The 22,124-nt window shown below is 42.3% G+C and overlaps 1 pseudogene; it reads left to right on the top strand.

Moving 5' to 3' along the window:
* LOC139160357 (zinc finger protein 721-like) overlaps window positions 1–22,124 on the top strand; it is a 42,197-nt pseudogene that overhangs the window by 554 nt on the left and 19,519 nt on the right.

Genomic DNA, 22,124 nt, shown 5'->3' with positions numbered 1-22,124 from the left:
TCTTGTTACCGAATGACTGGTCTGCCTTGCAAAATGTAAGTTGTATTTGATGTTATTAGAAAACTCTCTTGATTTGCATGCCGGGATGGAGGAAACGAGGCAAACTCAGAAGGCAGGCAGCCATTGGATTTCGTTATTTATTATTTAGATTTGTATGACGCCCCTCTCCGCAGACTCGGGGCGGCTCACAGCAAAATAAAACAATTCATCACAAATCTAAATGTAGTTTAAAAATATTAAAAACCCCATTGCTAAACAAACATACATGCAAACATACCATTCATAAATTGTATATGCCCGGGGGAGATGTCTCAGTTCCCCCATGCCTGACGACAAAGGTGGGTTTTAAGGAGCTTACGGAAGGCAAGGAGAGTAGGGCAGTTCTAATCTCCGGGGGGAGTTGGTTCCAGAGGGCCGGGGCCGCCACAGAGAAGGCTCTTCCCCTGGGGCCCGCCAACCGACATTGTTTAGTTGACGGGACCCGGAGAAGGCCCACTCTGTGGGACCTGATCGGTCGCTGGGATTCGTGCGGCAGAAGGCGGTCTCGGAGATATTCTGGTCCAATGCCATGAAGGGCTTTAAAGGTCATAACCAACACTTTGAATTGTGACCGGAAATTGATCGGCAACCAATGCAGACTGCGGAGTGTTGGTGAAACATGGGCGTACCTAGGTAAGCCCATGACTGCTCTCGCAGCTGCATTCTGCACGATCTGGAGTTTCCGAACACTTTTCAAAGGTAGCCCCATGTAGAGAGCGTTACAGTAGTCGAACCTCGAGGTGATGAGGTTCTTCTTCCCACGTGGGTAAAGGTGGCTCTTTTATCACTTCAACTCCTAGAATGTCTGAGCTAGCATGATTGTCTCAGGAATTCTGGGAGTTGAAGTCCACAAGTCATAAAAGAGCCCACTGAAAACAGGCAGAGTTTTGGAAGAGATGTTGAAAGAAGATGACTTAAAAGCAGGCTGCAGGTCCAAAGATCCTTATTTTACAGCTTTGCCAGGCATAGGCTGGAAGTCATTATGTCTATTGCTATTAACCTGGAGAAAGAAGATATGTTGATTTTTAACACCTGGAATAGTATTCCTGACTCATATAACCAACTGAAAAAACTAGCATTTGCTGTTCTTTCATTATTTGGGTCTACATATTTATGTGAACAATTATTTTCAAGCATGAACCTTGTCAAGAATAAATTGAGAAGTTGTCTTATTGATGAGACCCTGGAATCGTGCCTAAAATTAAAAGCAACATCATTCAAACCTGACATACCCAAGGCAAGCCCATTGTTCACATTAGTGTTTGTCAGTCATTGCCACAATTTTATTTTATGCATACAATAAATTACAATAAATGAATATAATTTTATCAATAAATAATATCATTATTAAGTATGATATCAAGTTTTATTCAATGTACATAGAAGGGTTTTGTGGTTCCCAGTTCTCTGTCCGAATGACCGGCTGGGTATGCGTGGCTAGGTGGGTTCATGTGACTGTGTGGAAGTGAGTGATGTCAAGTTAGCCATGTCCACTCAGGTTTAGTGGCTCCCAGTGTTTTTTTTTCCTGTGAGAAATGGGTTCTAATGGCTTTTTAGTGTTTAGGTTTGTGGGTCCACCCCAGACGCCTGATGGACCCAGTGGGCTTTCAGAAGGCACTTGGAGTTTTACTGAATTTGCTTGTAAGTAGTTCGTCAAATTCTTTTACTACTGCCTGGAACATGGCGGCAGCGGGGGCTCTAGACCGAATTGCGCCTTTGCGACCTCTCTGTGGTAGTAGACTTTGGAGATCTCCTTGGTTTACTGAGGAACTCCGGGGGATGAAATGCCAGAAGAGATGTCTAGAGAAGTGCTAAAGAAAAACTAAATCCAAATCCGACCAAACACTTTGGCATCGGGCCAGAATACCTACGGGACCACCTTCTTCCGCACAAATCCTAGCGACCGGTTAGGTCCCACAGAGTTCGCCTTCTCCACATCCCATCAACTAGCTAGACAATGTCATTTGGCGGGGCCTAGGGGAAGAGCCTTCTCTGTGGGAGCCCCAGCCCTGGAATCAGCTCCCCCTAGAGATTCGCACTGCCACCACCCTCCTTGCCTTGCACAAGAGTCTTAAGACTCATTTATGCCGCTAGGCTTGGGGCCATTAGATTCTTGCCCACTGACTGATTAATGTGTTGTGAAAAAGTTGATTAAATGGGATTGACTGTTTTTTATAGCATTAGGGGTTTTGATATTTTATATTTAATTAATTGGATCTAAAATGTTATATATTGTTTTATTATATGTTGTAAGTTCAGAGAGAAATGGCATAAAAGTCAAAAAACACAAAAACACAAAAATATAGGGTGGACATGTGCAGAAACACAAGCATATTGGAACTCAATTCAAATGTGGATAAACAAACTTCCAGCAGACTTGGTTGATAAATCCACAGTAACTGAATTTAAACGTGCCTGGGATAAACATATATCCATCCTAAGATAAAATAAAGAAAATAGTATAAGGGCAGACTAGATGGATCATGAGGTCTTTTTCTGCCGTCAGTCTTCTATGTTTCTATAGAAAAAATGGTGAAACAAGTATAAAACTGAAACCAGAGATCTTCCTATTATACCTCTGATTGATATTATAGAAATGTGTAACTGTTCATATCTTGCTATGATTCATGTTATGTGCATGGGCGTATATATGGAGACTGTGGGGAAAAAAATAAAAGCTTCTCTTTCTTTTCTTTTCTTTTATAAAAGGCAATGCAATATTTCTCTGCTCTTTGCATGAGAATCTCCCATGCACAGAAAATCCACCAGGGGGAACACTTCAGCTTCGGGGGCCTGTTACAAGTTGGGAAGGAAATGCCATCATTCAGTTTGTGCCTTTCTAGGATTCCGAACTCTCTCTTTACCCTAACCCTTTGAGCTCTTTCTTTCTTTCTTTCTTTCTTTCTTTCTTTCTTTCTTTCTTTCTTTCTTTCTTTCTTTTTTCTTTCTTTCTTTTGCCCTTCCTCTCTTTTTTCTCTTTCTCTCTCTTCCCTTTCTCCCTCTTTCTTTTTTCTCTTTCTCCCCCTTTCTCTATTTTTCTTTCTCCCTTCTTCCCTCCCTTTCGCTCATTCTTTCTCTCCCTTTCTTCCTATTTTGTCTCTCTCTCTTCCTTCCTCCCTTTCCCCCCTCTCTCTTGCTCACCTCCCTCTCTCTCTCTTTCTCCCTCTCCTCTGTCTCCCTCCCATCTCTTTCTCTCCCTCTCTCATATCTCCCTCTCTCATTGCTCTCTCCTGCATCTCTCTCTTTCTCTAGTCTTCCTCTCCCATTTCTCTCCCCTTCTTATCACCAACAGAGGAGGCTTCCCTTTGGGCAACCCTCCTCCCACTTTCGTGATTCCATGGCTAGCTGTGGCAGAGGCAGGAGAGTGTGTGTGTGCAGGGACATTCTCCTTAAGTGAGCACCAAAACACTTAAGAATTCGCTTCCTGCTACTTTGAGCCGAAGCTCATGCTTTCACCACTCAGCCAAGGAGCTGGGAGAGGGGGGGCATGGTGAGGTGATGGCCAAATCCTTAGGACAGGAGAGAAGCCAGATTTATTTATTTATTTATTTATTTATTTATTTATTTATTTATTTATTTATTTATTTATTTATTCATTCTTTGTCCAATATACAATACATATGGAATGAAATAGACATTAAGTAGTATATATAGGGATAGTAAGTAAAAAAAGAAGAGGAGTGGATGAGAGGGAGAGAATATATAGGATATATGAGAAAAGGAAAGGTAATTGGACAGGGGACGTTAGGCACATCAGTGCACTTATGTACGCCCCTTCCTGGCCTCTTAGGAACCTGGAGAGGTCAATCGTGGAGAGTCTAAGGGAGAAATGTTGGGGGTTGGGAGTAGACACTATAGAGTCCGGTAATGAGTTCCACGCGTCGACGACTCGATTGTTAAAGTCATATTTTTTACAGTCAAGTTTGGAGCGGTTAATATTAAGTTTGAATCTGTTGCATGCTCTTGTGTTGTTGCGGTTGAAGGTGAAGTAGTCGTTGACCGGAAGGACATTGCAGCATATGATCTTGTGGGCAATACTTAAATCGTGTTTTAGGCGCCACAATTCTAAGCTTTCAAGACCTAGGATAGTTAGTCTGTTTTCCTAAGGTATTCTGTTTCGAGTGGAGGAGTGAAGGGTTCTTCTGGTGAAATATCTTTGGACGTTTTCGATAGTGTTGATGTCTGAAATGTGGTGTGGGTTCCAGACAGATGAGCTGTATTCGAGGGTGGGTCTGGCATAAGTTTTGTAGGCTCTAGTCAGTAGTGTGAGATTGCCAGAGCAGAAGCTACGTAGGATACATAGACCTTCCTTAAATGGCCGGCCAACCACTGCATGTGCCTTTACGGCATTTGGAAAGTCGCTTGAGAAGGGTCTCCCTGTGCGTGCGTACACTCCCAGCCCCACCACATCCATCCAGGGGATCATTAGAGGGTGAGGAGGGTTGCCTGAAGGGAAGTCTCCGCCAGAGGTGGTAATCGTTCTTCAACCAGCGCCGGAGAATTGGCCCCAGCCACTTCTCCATTCCCGCCATTGCCCTTCCCTTCTCATGCCAGGTGAGAGAGAGGTGGGGGAGGGGAGAGGCTAGCCAGTGATGGAACAGAGAGCCACAGGAGAACGCCCAAAGAGATGCATGCGGCCCCAGAACCACAGGTTGCCAACCCCTGTTATAGGAGAATCACAATATGTAGATCTTCGGCAATGAGGACTTTAGGTATTCCCATGGCTAACTGAACATTGCTATGAATGTGTGGGAACCCTACCCCACCCTGAAGAATGAAATATTTGGGGGAATATTAAAAAGAAGCAGAATATTGTATTTCCCCCAAAGGGAGAAATGGAGAAACCGCTCTCAAGGTTGGCAGCAACCAGCCTCAGTCTCCCTGTCCCAAATGGAAACTGAGGAGGCCAGCTTTTAGAAATCCAGATTTGGTAATCCTTTCAGAAAGCCTGGGTCAGGCAGAAAGCTCAGATATGCAACACAATTTAAGGCAAAGGTTGACAAAGTTAGTTCAGACAAACAGCCTTGGGCTTGCAATTTCTCCTTTTGTCTATAGAGCCAATAATGACCTCTATATGACCCCATAGGAATCCAGAAGATCTAAAATGCACCTACTCTAAACTCCATTTTTTCAGCTGTCTCAGAATCACATGAGATTGGTGGTTCTGCTTCAGTGGCCGAATTCAAGAATATTTGCTACCGATTCTGTGGGCATGGAGTGGCTTAGTGGTCATGGTGTTGCTTGCTGGGTGTGGTGTGGTTTGGTGGGAATGGCTTAGTGGACGTGGTTTGGTGAGTATGGCAGGGGAAGATTACTGTACAATTCCCATTTCCTCCTGATTAGCTGAGACTCGGGAGGCAGAGAAGAGCTGGAGGTGGGGCCAGTGAGCGGTGGTATTTACTGGTTCTCCAAACTACTCAAATTTTCGGCTACCGATTCTCCAGAACTGGCGAGAACCTGCTGAATCCCACCTCTGTTGTGCTTCAACAATAAAGGGATTTTATTTTCCCTTTCCAATCAGCCTCCAGCCTCCATTTTATTTCCAGTGCCAGCCTCCTGTATTGGAAATTAACCAGATGGATATTACTTCCAAAAAAATGAAAAAAACATTTGGAGATGTACAATTTTCCTTGCATTAATTTATAATTGTGTTATAGGACAGAGAAAGAATGGCAAGCCTTCCTTTAGCAAGTGGGGGAGCTGGAAAAGGCCCTTCCGGTGCTCAGTCTGGAATCCACGGGGAGATCTTGGCAAGAACTGGAGAGAGGATGCTGGAAGACGAAACCATCCTTCCACGAGGTCAGGAGGATGAGGATCCCCGAGGACTTTGCAGCCAACTCCACTACTTTTGTAATGGATGGTTGACACTAGAAAAGCACACAAATGCGCAGATGCTGGACCTGGTGGTTCTGGAGCAGTTCCTGGCGCTTCTGCCCCTGCAGATGGAGAGCTGGGTGCGGGAGTGTGGAGCAGAGACCAGTTCCCAGGCGGTGGCCCTGGTGGAAGGCTTCCTCTTGAGTCAGGCAGAGGAGGAGAAGGAGAAGCAGGTTGACTTGCAGGTGAGAGGACTTCCTCTTCGGATACCAGAAAAAGTTGAATATAAATCCAATAAATAAATAAATAAATAATAGATAATATACAGTATTCACATTTTTGTACCCTTTTCATAGTTTTATTAAGCTTATCAAGATATAAAACACAGAAAATGAAAAAGTAGGAAATGAGGGGAAGGAAGGGAAGGGAAGTGAGGGGAAAGAAACAGGAGGAGAAGAAAGAAAATCATTGACTTTTTTTAGAACAGTCACATAAAATGTTAAAATGGTAACATTACAGGTTCAATGTTTTACATATTTAATATATACTGGCAAATTCTTTAACTTACATCATGAGCAAAATTCAAAGTTTCATTCTTTTCCATCTCAAGGGCAAAACCAAATAGTGGTTGCAAAGTAGAAAGAAGGTTGGGTGTGGTCTTTTCTTTAACTAAAGTAATTGATTTTTCTACCTCTGGTAGTTGCATCAGTTTTCCCAAAAACTTCTCCATTGTGGCCATTAAAGTATCCTTCCGCGTTTATGCATAGAGCGTTCTTGTCACTCTCAACATATATAACAGCAAAATTCAAGCTTGTTTTTCAATCTCTTTTTGTATTAAATCTAAAAGAAAAGTTTTTGGTTTGATTTCCATACCCACTTTGACAATCTCCTGCAAGTAATATATAAAACTGACCCTTGTATTTCTTTGCTTTGTCAAAGGTCCAGTAGAGTTGGTAAAAAGTTCCTTTTTTACATTTAAATTTCAAACATGTATTTGAAATTTCTTTATATATCTTTGGTAATTTATCAGTGTTTAGTAGAAGGATACATCATTTAATAAAAGATTCATTTTACATTATAATTTAATACCAATTTTAAACTCTTCAACCACAGGTCTTTCGCTTGTTCGGGCATTATATTCTTTATAAAAGTCTTTGCCTTTGGATCAACGTATTCAAATTTTGATGTCTTCTTACCAGACATTCCTGGCATCCATACTATGTGGTAATCCTTCACTAATCTTTATATACCGGTAGTTCTCGTATCCATTCTAGAAGAAAGATTTTGCACATCAATTTCTTTCTTACTTCCCAGTCTCATTGATCGACACCGAGTGATTTGCAGTGATGTTCACTGGAAAAGAAACCACTTTATGATTTGTGATGACCATTAATTCTTTTCTCCTATTTCAAGTCCTTCGCAATGGAGATCAGAGGTTCTGAGAGAAAGAGGCATCCGTCAAACTTCCCTCAAGAACAGATTTTCAGGGAGATCTGTCAGGGAGATCCAAATCAGGACACCTCCGGAGGTAGTATAAGGTTCTTCCACTCCTTTGAGAATTCATAAATTTCTCATCTTTTCTGTGTCCTATTCTCTACAGCGTATCTCCTCCCATTTTACTAATTATGCCTTTTGAAATTCTGTTTCCCTCACAGGGGAGAATAGAAGAAAGTTAACACTTTGTTTTGGGGGAGCAGAAACCAGGATTGAACCTCTAACTCAGGTAAGAGAGGAACAATCATTTACTTGATTTATATTTTCCATTTCCCTCAGGAAATCAGAGGAGGTAGATAGCACAGGTAATACAGTCATAAGTGTGAAAAATGGGCATGTCATTTTTTTTGCTGCTGTATAACTTTCAACAGTGACTAAAAACTAAAAATAATTTTTAGTTGAGAACTACATGTAGTGTCTTCTACCATTTTGCCCTCTAGTTTTGGTTCCTTTAAGGAATTTTTTAAAAGACTAGTTATGATGGTTCGCTCGCGTTCTTCCCAATTAGTTAAGGAGTCTGAGTCCGAAGACGCAGCACCTGACAGGGACAGTGATAAGGGGCCAGGGCCTTCAGGAATGACACAGCATGTCCAGGGCTCAGTGAATCAGGGAAGAACACGGCATGTTCAGAACTCAGCCAATCAGGGGATGACACAGCATGTCCAGGGCTCAGCCAATCAAGAGATGACACAGCAGGTCCAGGGCTCAGTGAATCAGAGGCAGAGATGGATGTCAGAGTGCGAAGGTCAAGGAAGAGAGATGCCTAATTGGCTAGGAGAAGAGTCACTCATAGCTAATGCTGTTCGTCATTGGGTCATGACCACACAATATTTAAGGCATGCCCCACCTTGTTGCAGAGAAACAACACTGCTCGTTGTGCAATTAGTTTGTGTTATCTCTTGCTTTTCACTTTGGGATTTAAACAGTTACTGTCTTGGCTTCACTAATGTTTTTGGCTCCTTCAGTTAATTTATTGAGGACTTCATCTAAGAACTCTGTCTACAACTAGTAACTGTTACAGTGTTATCTTTGTTCTGGGATTTTAGCCAAGTATAAATAGTTGCTAATTTGCTTCTCTTAATAAAAAGACTCTTTCAAGGCTTTTACTATATTGAACTTTTTGTATATATTAAATCCTCTAATTAGACAGTTTGTGTACATCTAATTATTGGGACCAACATCATATGATTTCACAGCGATTTCCATGCGACGCCCATGCTGCCTCCCACAGCCAACCCTCGAGCCCAGGGCCAGGTCAATGCCAGGCTAAGTCATAGCCCGCAATAGATGTGCAGAAAGGCCCTCCGCAACTCAATGGCGGTGGTTGGTCAGGCAGTGTGGCTCCATCAGTGGCCGCTGGCAAAAGGGTCCTGCCAGACCGGCGGTGGGAGAGCACTCTGGAGGTTGTAGATCTTGGCCCACTCGCCCTGTGCCAGGCAGGAGCTGGAGTCCAGAAGGGTGGCCGAGAGCAGCACTGCCAGGAGGGCAAAGAGGTCCCATGAGTCCAGCACCAGCACAGGCAGTCGCTCATGTCAGTTGCTGCAAGGGAGTTGCGAATGCGTCGAAAGGAAAAAGCAGGACTAGCCCCGCAGCAACTGCCTGAAATGTTCTTGCAGTGACTGCTGGACACAAAGTGGGTGGCCCCATGCCTTTCCCCCCACCTACTACAGGTGCTGTACAATCCAGCTTTGCAAAAGGGTAAGAAATGTTTTCCTCAGAAAATGTTCTCCATTTTCTTATTTACATGCCAGCCAAGGGCTGAGAACACCAGAAGCTTCCTTGCAATCTCAGGAGGGGCAGAGTCTCTGGATGTTGATGACACACCACAGACATCCCTGGTTTAGCTCTCCCAGCACTTCCATGAAACTATTGGGCATGAGCAGGATTGCTCCTTCTCCGGACAACATAAGTCATTTCATAAAACATTACAAAGAATTACTTTGTTTACAGGCACATTTCTGAAGGGTTAGTATCACTTATCAGTGGGTTTTCCAAGGCCCACCTGCCCATTGATTCTCTCAAGACACTGAGGGCCTTTTGATTGTGGATGGATTAATAGATCCAGAAGGAAGAGTGTTTTGATGATGGTTGGCTGGCTTGGTGGGTGTTGGAAGATTAATTGATCCAGAAGGAAACTGGGCTTATTTAACTTGAATGGTACTGAACATCATAACTAATCAATTAAGTTGGTAAAGCGTGCCCAAAATATTTCTTTAGTCAAACGCTTTTTGTTCTGTCCATTTTGTCCTCTAAACCAGTGATTTTCAACCATTTTTGAGCCGCGGCACATTTTTTTACATTTACAAAATCCTGGGGCACACCATCAACCAAAATGACACACAATGACACTCTAAGACACTCTCCTCTCTTTTTCCATCCCTGTCTCCTCCTGCACTTATGTGTGTGTGTATATACACTCTTGAACCATTTCCAAAAACAGGTGAGGGCTGGGGTTTTTTTCTCTCTTATACTTTGGGTGCTTTTTATCATGTGCTTTAAATCAAGAGTCACCTCTTTCTCTTTTGTTTCTCTCTTTCCTCTCATTCTCTGCCTCAATCATTTTCTCATTTCTCTTTTTCCTCCCCTTTTTTCTCTTATTTCTCTCTCTCTCCCTTCTGCTCCTTTTCTCTCTCTCTCTGTTTTGCTTTCTTTCTCTCTCTCTTGCTTTCTGTCTCTCTCTCTCTCTCTCTCTCTTGCTCTATATCTCTCTGTCTCACTCTCTCTTTCTCTATCTTGCTATCAGGCAGTAACCATGGAGCGGTGGAAGGGTGGTCAGCTGTGAGAGGGAGCTCCAGGGTGGATGCACCGACGGCGGTGGCTGGACGTGTTGCTGGACGTCGTACATGCTGGCGCTGCACTGGGCATGGGTATGGGGCTGGCAACTTTGTCCCAGCCCAACCAGCAGGCCAGTGCCAGCCCTGCAGCACCAGCATGTTCAGCGTCCAGCAACACGTCCAGCCGCCGGCATGGTGTACTGCCTGGTGCTGCTGCTGCCAGCACCCTCCCACTCTCGCTGCCGGCACCCTCCCACTAGCCCCCAAAGCTCACCTTCCGCCACCACCAGGGAAGCTCCAACTGGGCGGGGTGCTGCAGCTGCCAGAAAACTTGGAAGGCACGAAGAAGGAAGCTCAGGTTCCGGTCTTGCAACTTTTTGTTCTTCGCGTCCTCAGCAAAAAGTTGTGAGACCGGAACCTGAGCTTCCTTCTTCGCGGCACACCTGACCATATCTCGCGGCACACTAGTGTGCCATGGCACACTGGTTGAAAAACACTGCTCTAAACCATGGATTCTTTCTAAGCATAGCTACTTATCTTAATGTATATGTTTGCTTTAGGAATTTCTAAGCAATAGGAGAGATCCTGCAGTCTCTCCTCAGTCTGTTTTGTATTTTCTCCCCCTTTCAGGAGGGTTTTCTGCTCTTTGAGGAGGTGGCTGTTTATTTCTCAGAGGAGGAGTGGTCTCAGCTGGATCCTCACCAAAAAGCTCTGCATCGGGAAGTCATGCTGGAGAATTATAAGAATGTGGCCTCTCTTGGTAAGGGTTTCCTATTCTCCATTCAGAGAGTTCTGGAAGACATTTTGTAGTTAATGTCATTAGTTAATTCTTATTAAAACATATCTAAAAAGATATCCCCTCTTCAGAAGGAGAAGGAAAAGTTCTGGTTTTCTTCGGCTCCCAAGTTTGAAATAGGTCTGTGGCATTCTGCGTAGATGTATCCTATCCATTTTTTTTCATATTTCTATTTAAACATTTTAGTGACAAAATAATTCCTTATTTTGAGGTAAAGGCAAACTCCATCACACAGATTTCAATTTTTTTGACAATGTCCTATTCAAGGTTTTATGCCTCATAAGTAGAGATATTATCATTTCTATATCATGTCATTTTAAGGATACAAATATGCACTATATATAGAATTTGGCACAATTAAGGAGGCAATTAATGTGACTTCTGACAGAGTGATCCTTTTCCCTAAACTTTCTCTCTTTTTTAAAAAAAATATTTTTATTTGAAATCTTTAAAAGTTTTACATACATACTTAGAAACAAAAGACAGTAAGACAAATACATACAGCAAAAGGGAAAAAAGAAAATATTAGATAAGGAGAATGGGGAAAGTAATACCTAAACAAACAACAAAAAAACACCCCCAATACAGTGATACCTCGTCGTACGAACCCGTCATATGAACTTTTCGAAATACAAACCTGAGGTTTAAGATTTCTTTGCCTCATCTTAAAAACCCTTTCCCTCTTACGAACCTGAGCCCGAATCTGTGGGTTCTCTTACTGCGCATGCGCTCTCTGACTGCCAAAGGGATTCCCCTGCCTTGTGACTGTCACCACCGGATTTCCCATTTGCTTGCATGGGAATTCCCCACCAGAATTCCCCGCCCCCTTTTGCTTGCACCTGAGGCGGGGAACGCCGGAGCTACCCCATTTTCCTGCAACTTTCCCCTCTCTCCCTCTGCTTCCTCTGCTCCCCGCAGCCGCCCCATCCTGCTGCCAAAATCCCCCCTAGCCTGCCGCTTCCTTCAACCCATCTCACTGCTAAAATTGCCACTCCAAAAGCTTCCTATCCTGCCCCAAATTCTTCCAAAAACGCTCTCCCAAAAGCTTCCTATCTTGCCCCAAATTCCTCCAAAAATCGCCAGTCCAAAAGCTTCCTATTTTGCCCCGAATTCCTCCAAAAATCGCTCCCTCAAAAGCTTCCTATCTTGCCCCGAATTCCTCCAAAAATCGGCAGTCCAAAAGCTTCCTATCTTGCCCCAAATTCCTCCAAAAATCGCCAGTCCAAAAGCTTCCTATCTTGCCCCGAATTCCTCCAAAAATCGCTCCCTCAAAAGCTTCCTATCTTGCCCCGAATTCCTCCAAAAATCGGCAGTCCAAAAGCTTCCTATCTTGCCCCGAATTCCTCCAAAAATCGCCAGTCCAAAAGCTTCCTATCTTGCCCCGAATTCCTCCAAAAATCGGCAGTCCAAAAGCTTCCTATCTTGCCCCAAATTCCTCCAAAAATCGCCAGTCCAAAAGCTTCCTATCTTGCCCCGAATTCCTCCAAAAATCGCCAGTCCAAAAGCTTCCTATCTTGCCCCGAATTCCTCCAAAAATCGCTCCCTCAAAAGCTTCCTATCTTGCCCCGAATTCCTCCAAAAATCGGCAGTCCAAAAGCTTCCTATCTTGCCCCAAATTCCTCCAAAAATCGCCAGTCCAAAAGCTTCCTATCTTGCCCCGAATTCCTCCAAAAATCGGCAGTCCAAAAGCTTCCTATCTTGCCCCAAATTCCTCCAAAAATCACCAGTCCAAAAGCTTCCTATCTTGCCCCAAATTCCTCCAAAAATCGGCAGTCCAAAAGCTTCCTATCTTGCCCCAAATTCCTCCAAAAATCGCCAGTCCAAAAGCTTCCTATCTTGCCCCAAATTCCTCCAAAAATCGCCAGTCCAAAAGCTTCCTATTTTGCCCCGAATTCCTCCAAAAATCGCCAGTCCAAAAGCTTCCTATCTTGCCCCGAATTCCTCCAAAAATCGCCAGTCCAAAAGCTTCCTATCTTGCCCCAAATTCCTCCAAAAATCGCCAGTCCAAAAGCTTCCTATCTTGCCCCAAATTCCTCCAAAAATCGCCAGTCCAAAAGCTTCCTATCTTGCCCCGAATTCCTCCAAAAATCGCCAGTCCAAAAGCTTCCTATCTTGCCCCGAATTCCTCCAAAAATCGCCAGTCCAAAAGCTTCCTATCTTGCCCCGAATTCCTCCAAAAATCGCCAGTCCAAAAGCTTCCTATCTTGCCCCGAATTCCTCCAAAAATCGCCAGTCCAAAAGCTTCCTATCTTGCCCCGAATTCCTCCAAAAATCGGCAGTCCAAAAGCTTCCTATTTTGCCCCGAATTCCTCCAAAAATCGCCAGTCCAAAAGCTTCCTATCTTGCCCCGAATTCCTCCAAAAATCGCCAGTCCAAAAGCTTCCTATCTTGCCCCGAATTCCTCCAAAAATCGCCAGTCCAAAAGCTTCCTATCTTGCCCCAAATTCCTCCAAAAATCGCCAGTCCAAAAGCTTCCTATCTTGCCCCGAATTCCTCCAAAAATCGCCAGTCCAAAAGCTTCCTATCTTGCCCCGAATTCCTCCAAAAATCGCCAGTCCAAAAGCTTCCTATCTTGCCCCGAATTCCTCCAAAAATCGCCAGTCCAAAAGCTTCCTATCTTGCCCCGAATTCCTCCAAAAATCGCCAGTCCAAAAGCTTCCTATCTTGCCCCGAATTCCTCCAAAAATCGCCAGTCCAAAAGCTTCCTATTTTGCCCCGAATTCCTCCAAAAATCGCCAGTCCAAAAGCTTCCTATCTTGCCCCAAATTCCTCCAAAAATCGCCAGTCCAAAAGCTTCCTATCTTGCCCCGAATTCCTCCAAAAAACGCTCCCACAAAAGCTTCCTAAGCCACCCCAAATCACTTCCAAAGTCTTCCAAATTCATCTCTACTTTCAAAATGCCTCGTTTCTCCTTGCTGCCTTTCTTCACTCCATTTGCCTTCATTAGGACCTCGATTTGGGTGGCATAGGAAGCAGTTGGAGAGGTGATTTTAGAAGCAATTTGGGGCAAGATAGGAAGCTTTTGGGGGAGAGATTTTTGGAGGAATTTGGGGCAAGATAGGAAGCTTTTGGAGTGGTGATTTTTAGAGGAATTTGGAGCAATGTAGGAATGATTTGAAGGGGCGATTTTGGGAGAGATTTGGGGCGGCGTTAGCCTTTGTTAGGACCTCCATTCCTCGCTTCTCCTCGCTGTCCGTCTCCACTCCGTTAGCCTTCACTTTGTCCCCCTGCCACTTTTTTTTTAAGCATTAAAGTTTGTATTTTCCCAATGGTTTTGCATGCATTATTTGTTTTTACATTGATTCCTATGGGAAACAATGTTTTGTCTTACGAACGTTTCACCTTACGAACCTTATCCCGGAACCAATTAAGTTCGTAAGACAAGGTATCACTGTACATCCAACATTGTTAATTACTTATCAGTAATATTCATTTCTTTAACATTGGTATATACTTGTAATTATTTATATCAATAAACATTTTACATATATCTAAATAAATAGAGAGTGATCTTTTCCCCTAATGTTTCTCTCATTTTCATTTCTCTTTTACTTTGAAGGTGATAATGACAATGACATCCCTGGAGAACCAATCAAAGTGTTTGGACATGGAGATGTAATGAAGAAAGCTGCAATTCAAACAGAATTCCGCAGGCGGGAAAGAAATCTATCAAAAAACTGGAATAAGGAAAGCTCATCTTCGATTGTTGCTCAAATTCAAGAAAACGAGTCTCCTGAGTCACAGAATGGCTTTCACAAGGGAGAGACATCAAATAAATGCAATGAACATGGGAACAAGACTGTTAATAAAAGGACATGCACAAGGAAGCCATATAAATGCATGGAGTGTGGAAAGAGCTTCAAAAGAAGCAGTGAACTTAAATCCCATCAAAGGATCCACACAGGGGAGAAGCCATATAAGTGCATGGAGTGTGGAAAGACGTTCAGAACAAGCAGTGAGCTTAAATCTCATCAAAGGATCCACACAGGGGAGAAACCATATAAATGCATGGAGTGTGGAAAGAGCTTCAGGCAACATAGTAATTTTACTTGCCATCAAAGGATCCACACAGGGGAGAAGCCATATAAATGCATGGAGTGTGGAAAAAGCTTCATAACAAGCAAGCAACTTAAATCCCATCAAAGGATCCACACAGGGGAGAAGCCATATAAGTGCATGGAGTGTGGAAAGAGGTTCAGAACAAGCAGTGATCTTAAATCTCATCAAAGGATCCACACAGGGGAGAAACCATATAAATGCATGGAGTGTGGAAAGAACTTCAGGCAACATAGTAATTTTACTTCCCATCAAAGGATCCACACAGGGGAGAAGCCATATAAATGCATGGAGTGTGGAAAAAGCTTCATAACAAGCAAGCAACTTAAATCCCATCAAAGGATCCACACAGGGGAGAAGCCATATAAGTGCATGGAGTGTGGAAAGAGGTTCAGAACAAGCAGTGAGCTTAAATCTCATCAAAGGATCCACACAGGGGAGAAACCATATAAATGCTTGGAGTGTGGAAACAGCTTCAGGCAACATAGTAATTTTACTTCCCATCAAAGGATCCACACAGGGGAGAAGCCATATAAATGCATGGAGTGTGGAAAAAGCTTCATAACAAGCAAGCAACTTAAATCCCATCAAAGGATCCACACAGGGGAGAAGCCATATAAGTGCATGGAGTGTGGAAAGAGGTTCAGAACAAGCAGTGAGCTTAAATCTCATCAAAGGATCCACACAGGGGAGAAACCATATAAATGCTTGGAGTGTGGAAACAGCTTCAGGCAACATAGTAATTTTACTTCCCATCAAAGGATCCACACAGGGGAGAAGCCATATAAATGCATGGAGTGTGGAAAAAGCTTCATAACAAGCAAGCAACTTAAATCCCATCAAAGGATCCACACAGGGGAGAAGCCATATAAGTGCATGGAGTGTGGAAAGAGGTTCAGAACAAGCAGTGATCTTAAATCCCATCAAAGGATCCACACAGGGGAGAAACCATATAAATGCATGGAGTGTGGAAAGAGCTTCAGGCAACATCGTAATTTTACTTCCCATCAAAGGATCCACACAGGGGAGAAGCCATATAAGTGCATGGAGTGTGGAAAGGGTTTCAGAACAAGCCAGGATCTTAAATGCCATCAAAGGATCCACACAGGGGAGAAGCCATATAAGTGCATGGAGTGTGGAAAAAGCTTCATAACAAGCAAGCAACTTAAATCCCATCAAAGGATCCACACAGGGGAGAAGCCATATAAGTGCATGGAGTGTGGAAAGAGGTTCAGAACAAGCAAGCAACTTAAATCCCATCAAAGGATCCACACAGGGGAGAAACCATATAAATGCATGGAGTGTGGAAAGAGCTTCAGGCAACATAGTAATTTTACTTCCCATCAAAGGATCCACACAGGGGAGAAACCATATAAATGCATGGAGTGTGGAAAAAGCTTCATAACAAGCAAGCAACTTAAATCCCATCAAAGGATCCACACAGGGGAGAAGCCATATAAGTGCATGGAGTGTGGAAAGACGTTCAGAACAAGCAGTGATCTTAAATCCCATCAAAGGATCCACACAGGGGAGAAGCCATATAAGTGCATGGAGTGTGGAAAGAATTTCAGAACAAGCAGTGCACTTACATCCCATCAAAGGATCCACACAGGGGAGAAACCATATAAATGCATGGAGTGTGGAAAGAGCTTTAGAAGAAGCAGTGCACTTACATCCCATCATAGGCTCCACATAGTGGACAAGTCCGATAAATGCATGGAGTGATGAAAGGGCTTCATCATATATAATAAGCTTACTTGACATCAAAGGATTCACACAGAGGTGAAGCCATATAAATGCATGGTGTGAATAGGACTTCAGCACATTCCATAGTCTCATTTCCCATAACATGATTCATGGACTGGAGATAAAAGATATGTTTGGATGAGAATGTAAGTTTATTATTATTCATAGTCCCAGCCAGATCAGAGTTCTAGACAATTTCTTCTTTATGTCTTCATTGGCCTTATCCTTTTCCACCCATGCAAAATAAAGTTTCCATTTTTTTCTTATCCTTTCAGCTTTTTCATCCCATGAACACTTCAGTGAGATAATATGAGTTATTTCCATTTGTACTTGTTCAAATATATATAATCATTCCATCGTTTTAGTGTCCATTTACTTTTATCCTTCCAACTAAACTATAGTTGCATGAGCAGCTTTTATTATAGTCCTTAATACTTCTTGTTCCTCTGTCTTCATTCCCTGAGTTTCTTTAATACCTCCTTCTATTATGTCCCATCCTACCCGCAATTCATTTTAACTATTCCATTTACATTTTTCAGTATTAAAGTCCAGAACTTTTGAGTCTCCACCACATTCCCATTCCTCTGTGAAGTCTCACATAGTTGGTCTCCTTAGGGTCCCGTCGACCAAACAATGTTGGCTGGCGGGACCTAGGGGAAGAGCCTTCCCTGTGGGGGCCCCGGCCCTCTGGAATCAGCTCCCCCCAGAGATTCGTACTGCCCCCACCCTCCTTGTCTTCCGAAAAACTTTAAAAACTCATCTTTGGTACCAAGCCTGGGGTTCCTTAGACCTTCTTCCCCTCTGACTGATGAATGCTTAGTTTGACTGCTGAATGAATGATATTGATAGCTTTTAATTAGAAATTTAAGATTGTTTTTTAAGGTATAATAGGATTGTTATTATTGTTTTCTGTTTTTCTGTACATGCTGTGAGCTGCCCCGAGTCATTGAAGAGGGGCAACATATAAATCCAATTAAATAAACAAACAAGCAAGCAAGCAAACAAATAAATAAATAAATAAATAAAGATGTGTGTATCATCCCACTGCACCACCACAATGCTAGCATTTAGGGCTTAGTCTTCCAATCATATATGCCAGCTGGGCAGGATTTCTATACCATTTTAGATATACAGTGGTACCTCATCACACGAACCCCTCGTCATACAAACTTTTCTAGATACGAACCCGGGGTTTGGATTTTTTTTGCCTCTTCTTACTAACTTTTTTTGTCTGCCGCTGTGATGCCCCACCTCCGGACTTCCGTTGCAAGCAAAGCACCCGTTTTTGCGACCCTGGGACTCCCCTGAGGCTCGCCTCCATGGGAAAACCCACCTCCGGACTGCCACGTTTTTGCAATATAGTCAATGAAAAAAGGCTGCCTATAGGAGGTATAAAGAGTCTGGAAGTATAGCTGATAGAGAGGTGTATAAAATGAGACAGAAGGAGGCGAAACAGATAATATATGCTGCTAAAGCCTCAAAAGAGGAAGAAATTGCCAAATCTGTAAAGAAGGGGGATAAAACCTTCTTCAGATATATTAGTGATAGGAAGAAGAAAAACTGCAGCAACACGAAGCTTAGTACCGGGAATAATACATGCATTAATGGGAATAAGGAGATTGCTGACTATTTCAATAGCTACTTTTGTTCAGTTTTCTCAGACTTTACAAAATAATACTATGGAGGGATATAGCATTGCTTCCAGCTGTACGGATTCAGCTCCAGTGATCTTAGAAGCCGATATCTTAGAAGAACTTGAACGATTAAAGATAAATAAGGCAATGGGTCCAGATGGCATCCACCCCAGAGTTTTTAAAGAACTCAGATCTGTCATTGCTACCCCCCCCCCCCGACTGATTTGTTTAACCAATCCCTGTTAACAGGAGATGTTCCTGAGGATTGGAGAATGGCCAGTGTTGTGCCTATCCACAAGAAGGGCAGTAGAGAAGAAGCTGGTAACTACAGGCCAGTTAGCTTGACATCAGTTGTAGTTAAAATGATGGAGACTCTACTCAAAAAGAGGATAAATCAGCACCTAAAAAACAATAACTTATTGGACCCAAATCAGCATGGCTTTACTGAAGGCAAATCATGTCAGACTAATCTCATTGATTGATTTCTTTGACTATGTCACAAAGATGTTGGATCAAGGTGGTGCCGTGGATATTGCCTACCTGGACTTCAGCAAAGCCTTTGATACGGTTCCACATAAAGAGCTGATAGATAAATTAGTGAAGATTGGATTTAATCCCTGGATAGTTCAATGGATTTGCAGCTGGCTGAAGCATAGACATCAGAGAGTTATTGTTAATGGCGAGTATTCTGAGCAGAGACAGGTTACAAGCGGTGTGCCCCAAGGGTCTGTTCTGGGTCCTATTCTTTTTAATATGTTTGTGAGTGACATAGGGGAAGGATTGGTAGGGAAGGTTTGCCTATTTGCAGATGGCTCTAAGGCATGCAATAGGGTTGATATTCCTGGAGGGGTCTGTAATATGGTAAATGATTTAGCTTTACTAGATAAATGGTCAAAGCAATGGAAACTGCAGTTTAATGTTTCCAAATGTAAAATGATGCACTTTGGGAAAAGGAATCTGAGTATTGTATTGGCAGTTCTGTGTTAGCAAAAACTTCAGAAGAGAAGGATTTAGGGGTAGTGATTGCTAACAGTCTCAAAATGGGTGAACAGTGCAGTCAGGCGGTTGGGAAAGCAAGTAGGATGCTTGGCTGCATAGCTAGAGGTAGAACAAGCAGGAAGAGGGAGATTATGATCCCGCTATATAGAGTGCTGGTGAGACCACATTTGGAATACTGTGTTCAGTTCTGTAGACCTCACCTACAAAATTGAACGGGTCCAAAGACGGGCTACAAGAATGCATAAGCATTCTACAAGCATAAAACATATCAGGAAAGGCTTAATGAACTCAATCTGTATAGTCTGGAGGACAGAAGGAAAAGGGGGGGACATGATCGAAACATTTAAATATGTTAAAGGGTTAAATAAGGTCCAGGAGGGAAGTGTTTTTAATAGGAAAATGAACACAAGAACAAGGGGACACAATCTGAAGTTAGCTGGGGGAAAGATCAAAAGCAACATGAGAAAATATTATTTTACTGAAAGAATAGTAGATCATTGGAACAAACTTCCAGCAGACGTGGTAGATAAATCCACAGTATCTGAATTTAAACATGCCTGGGATAAACATATATCCATCCCAAGATAAAATACAGGAAATAGTATAAGGGCAGACTAGATGGATCATGAGGTCTTTTTCTGCCATCAGTCTTCTATGTTTCTATAAAATCCTCAAACCCTACTCTATTTCATATCACTGTAAACCCAGTGGAATCATCATACCATAGTCTAATTATTTCACTATAAAGCCAGTTGAATCATCATGCCCCATTCTACATATCTCATTATGAAGCCAATAGAATTATCATTTCCTGCTGTAATTATATCAATGCAAACCCAGTGGAATAATCATGCTCTGTTCTTAAAAAAAAAATCACTGTAAGCCCAGTGGAATCATTATGCCCTATTCTAAAAAAATCACTGTAAACCCCATGGAATCATCCTATGTATTCCATTTTATGAGGCAATAAACCCAATAAAAACCTCGTATCCAAATCTAATTTAAATCACTAACCCCAGTAGAAACATCATGCCCTCTGTATATCAATATAATTTATAACTTTTTATAAATGTATAAAAAGTTATAATTTATAATCCACATGTCTTGCTTGAATTCTGTATTTCTAAAAATTCTACAATCAATATTACAGGTTCATTATTTCGTTTCCTTTAAAAAATAAACATCCGATATAATCATTATTTTCTATTTTCATAATTCTATAATTCTATTTTACCATAATTAATCCACATATGTAATTTCCATAATCTTTTGCTTATCTTTTAGTTAAACCTTCTTAGCTATGAAATTCATTCTCAGTATTTTTTTCTCCACTTTTCTCCTACAAAAATTAAGCATAATAAGAATATTAATCATCCAAAATAATCATAACCATTTTCTATCTTCAATATTCTATTATTCCGTTGTTCCATTGTTTATCCCCAAGAATAATTTTGATAATTTTAATATACAGGGTGCGTTCCAAAAGTAATGCAATTGAATTTCTCGTGCCGTTCCTATTGGTTGGAGTGGGACCGAAGCAGGTGGGGGGGGATGCTAAGTGTTGCCATTAAACCGGTCTCGGTGCTTTCCAAGCTGTGGAAGCGGCAGGATATCAGTTATTGTAAACCTCTGTTCGCCAGCCATGTCACGAAAAAAATGGAATCAACGATTGAGCAACGTTACGTGATTAAGGTTTGTGCTAAACTGAAATTGAACCTGATTATTTGGACAATGTCATCAATGGTGATGAAACCTGGGTTTTTGAATACGACCCAGAAACAAAACGCCAAAGCTCTGAGTGGCACACCAACCAGTCCCTCAAGCACAAAAAGGCAAGAATGAGCAAATCAAAAGTGAAAACAATGCTTATCGTCTTTTTCAACAGTAAAGTAGTGGTCCATAAGGAGTTTGTTCCTCAAGGACAGACAGTTAACGCTGCCTACTACGTGGATGTACAGGAAAGAGTCCGTAAAAGAGTCAACAGAACGAGAAAAGACATCTACGCTACCTGGCAATTCCATCACGACAACACGCTTTCCACAATGCGCTACGTGTCTGCGAGTTCCTGGCCAAACACCTGGTACCAATGCTGCCCCGCCCCCTTATAGTCCTGATGTCACCCCAGCAGACTTCGTTTTGTTCCCTCAGATTAAGGCAGCCCTGAAAGGAACTCTTTTTTGTCCTTAGAAAAGATCTAATCAGCTGTGACAAAGACCTTGCGAGAGATCCCCTTATATAGAGCGCTGGTGAGACCACATTTGGAGTACTGTGTCCAGTTCTGGAGACCTCACCTACAAAAAGATAATGATAAAATTGAACGGGTCCAAAGATGGGCTACAAGAATGGTGGAAGGTCTTAAGCATAAAACTTATCAGGAAAGACTTAATGAACTCAATCTGTATAGAAGGAAAAGGGGGGACATGATCAAAACATTTAAATATGTTAAAGGGTTAAATAAGGTTCAGAAGGGAAGTGTTTTTAATAGGAAAGTGAACACAAGAACAAGGGGACACAATCTGAAGTTAGTTGGGGGAAAGATCAAAAGCAAAATGAGAAAATATTATTTTACTGAAAGAGTAGTAGATCCTTGGAACAAACATCCAGCAGACGTGGTTGGTAAATCCACAGTAACTGAATTTAAACATGCCTGGGATAAACATATATCCATTCTAAGATAAAATACAGAAAATAGTATAAGGGAAGACTAGATGAATCATGGGGTCTTTTTCTACCATCAGTCTTCTATGTTTCTAGATCCCCGAAGACGCCTTC

The sequence above is a fragment of the Erythrolamprus reginae genome, chromosome 2 (genome assembly GCF_031021105.1).
Source record: "Erythrolamprus reginae isolate rEryReg1 chromosome 2, rEryReg1.hap1, whole genome shotgun sequence".
Lineage (NCBI taxonomy): Eukaryota > Metazoa > Chordata > Lepidosauria > Squamata > Dipsadidae > Erythrolamprus > Erythrolamprus reginae.
Note: the sequence above shows the minus strand (reverse complement) of the source record. Positions and strands in the feature narration are given on the sequence as shown.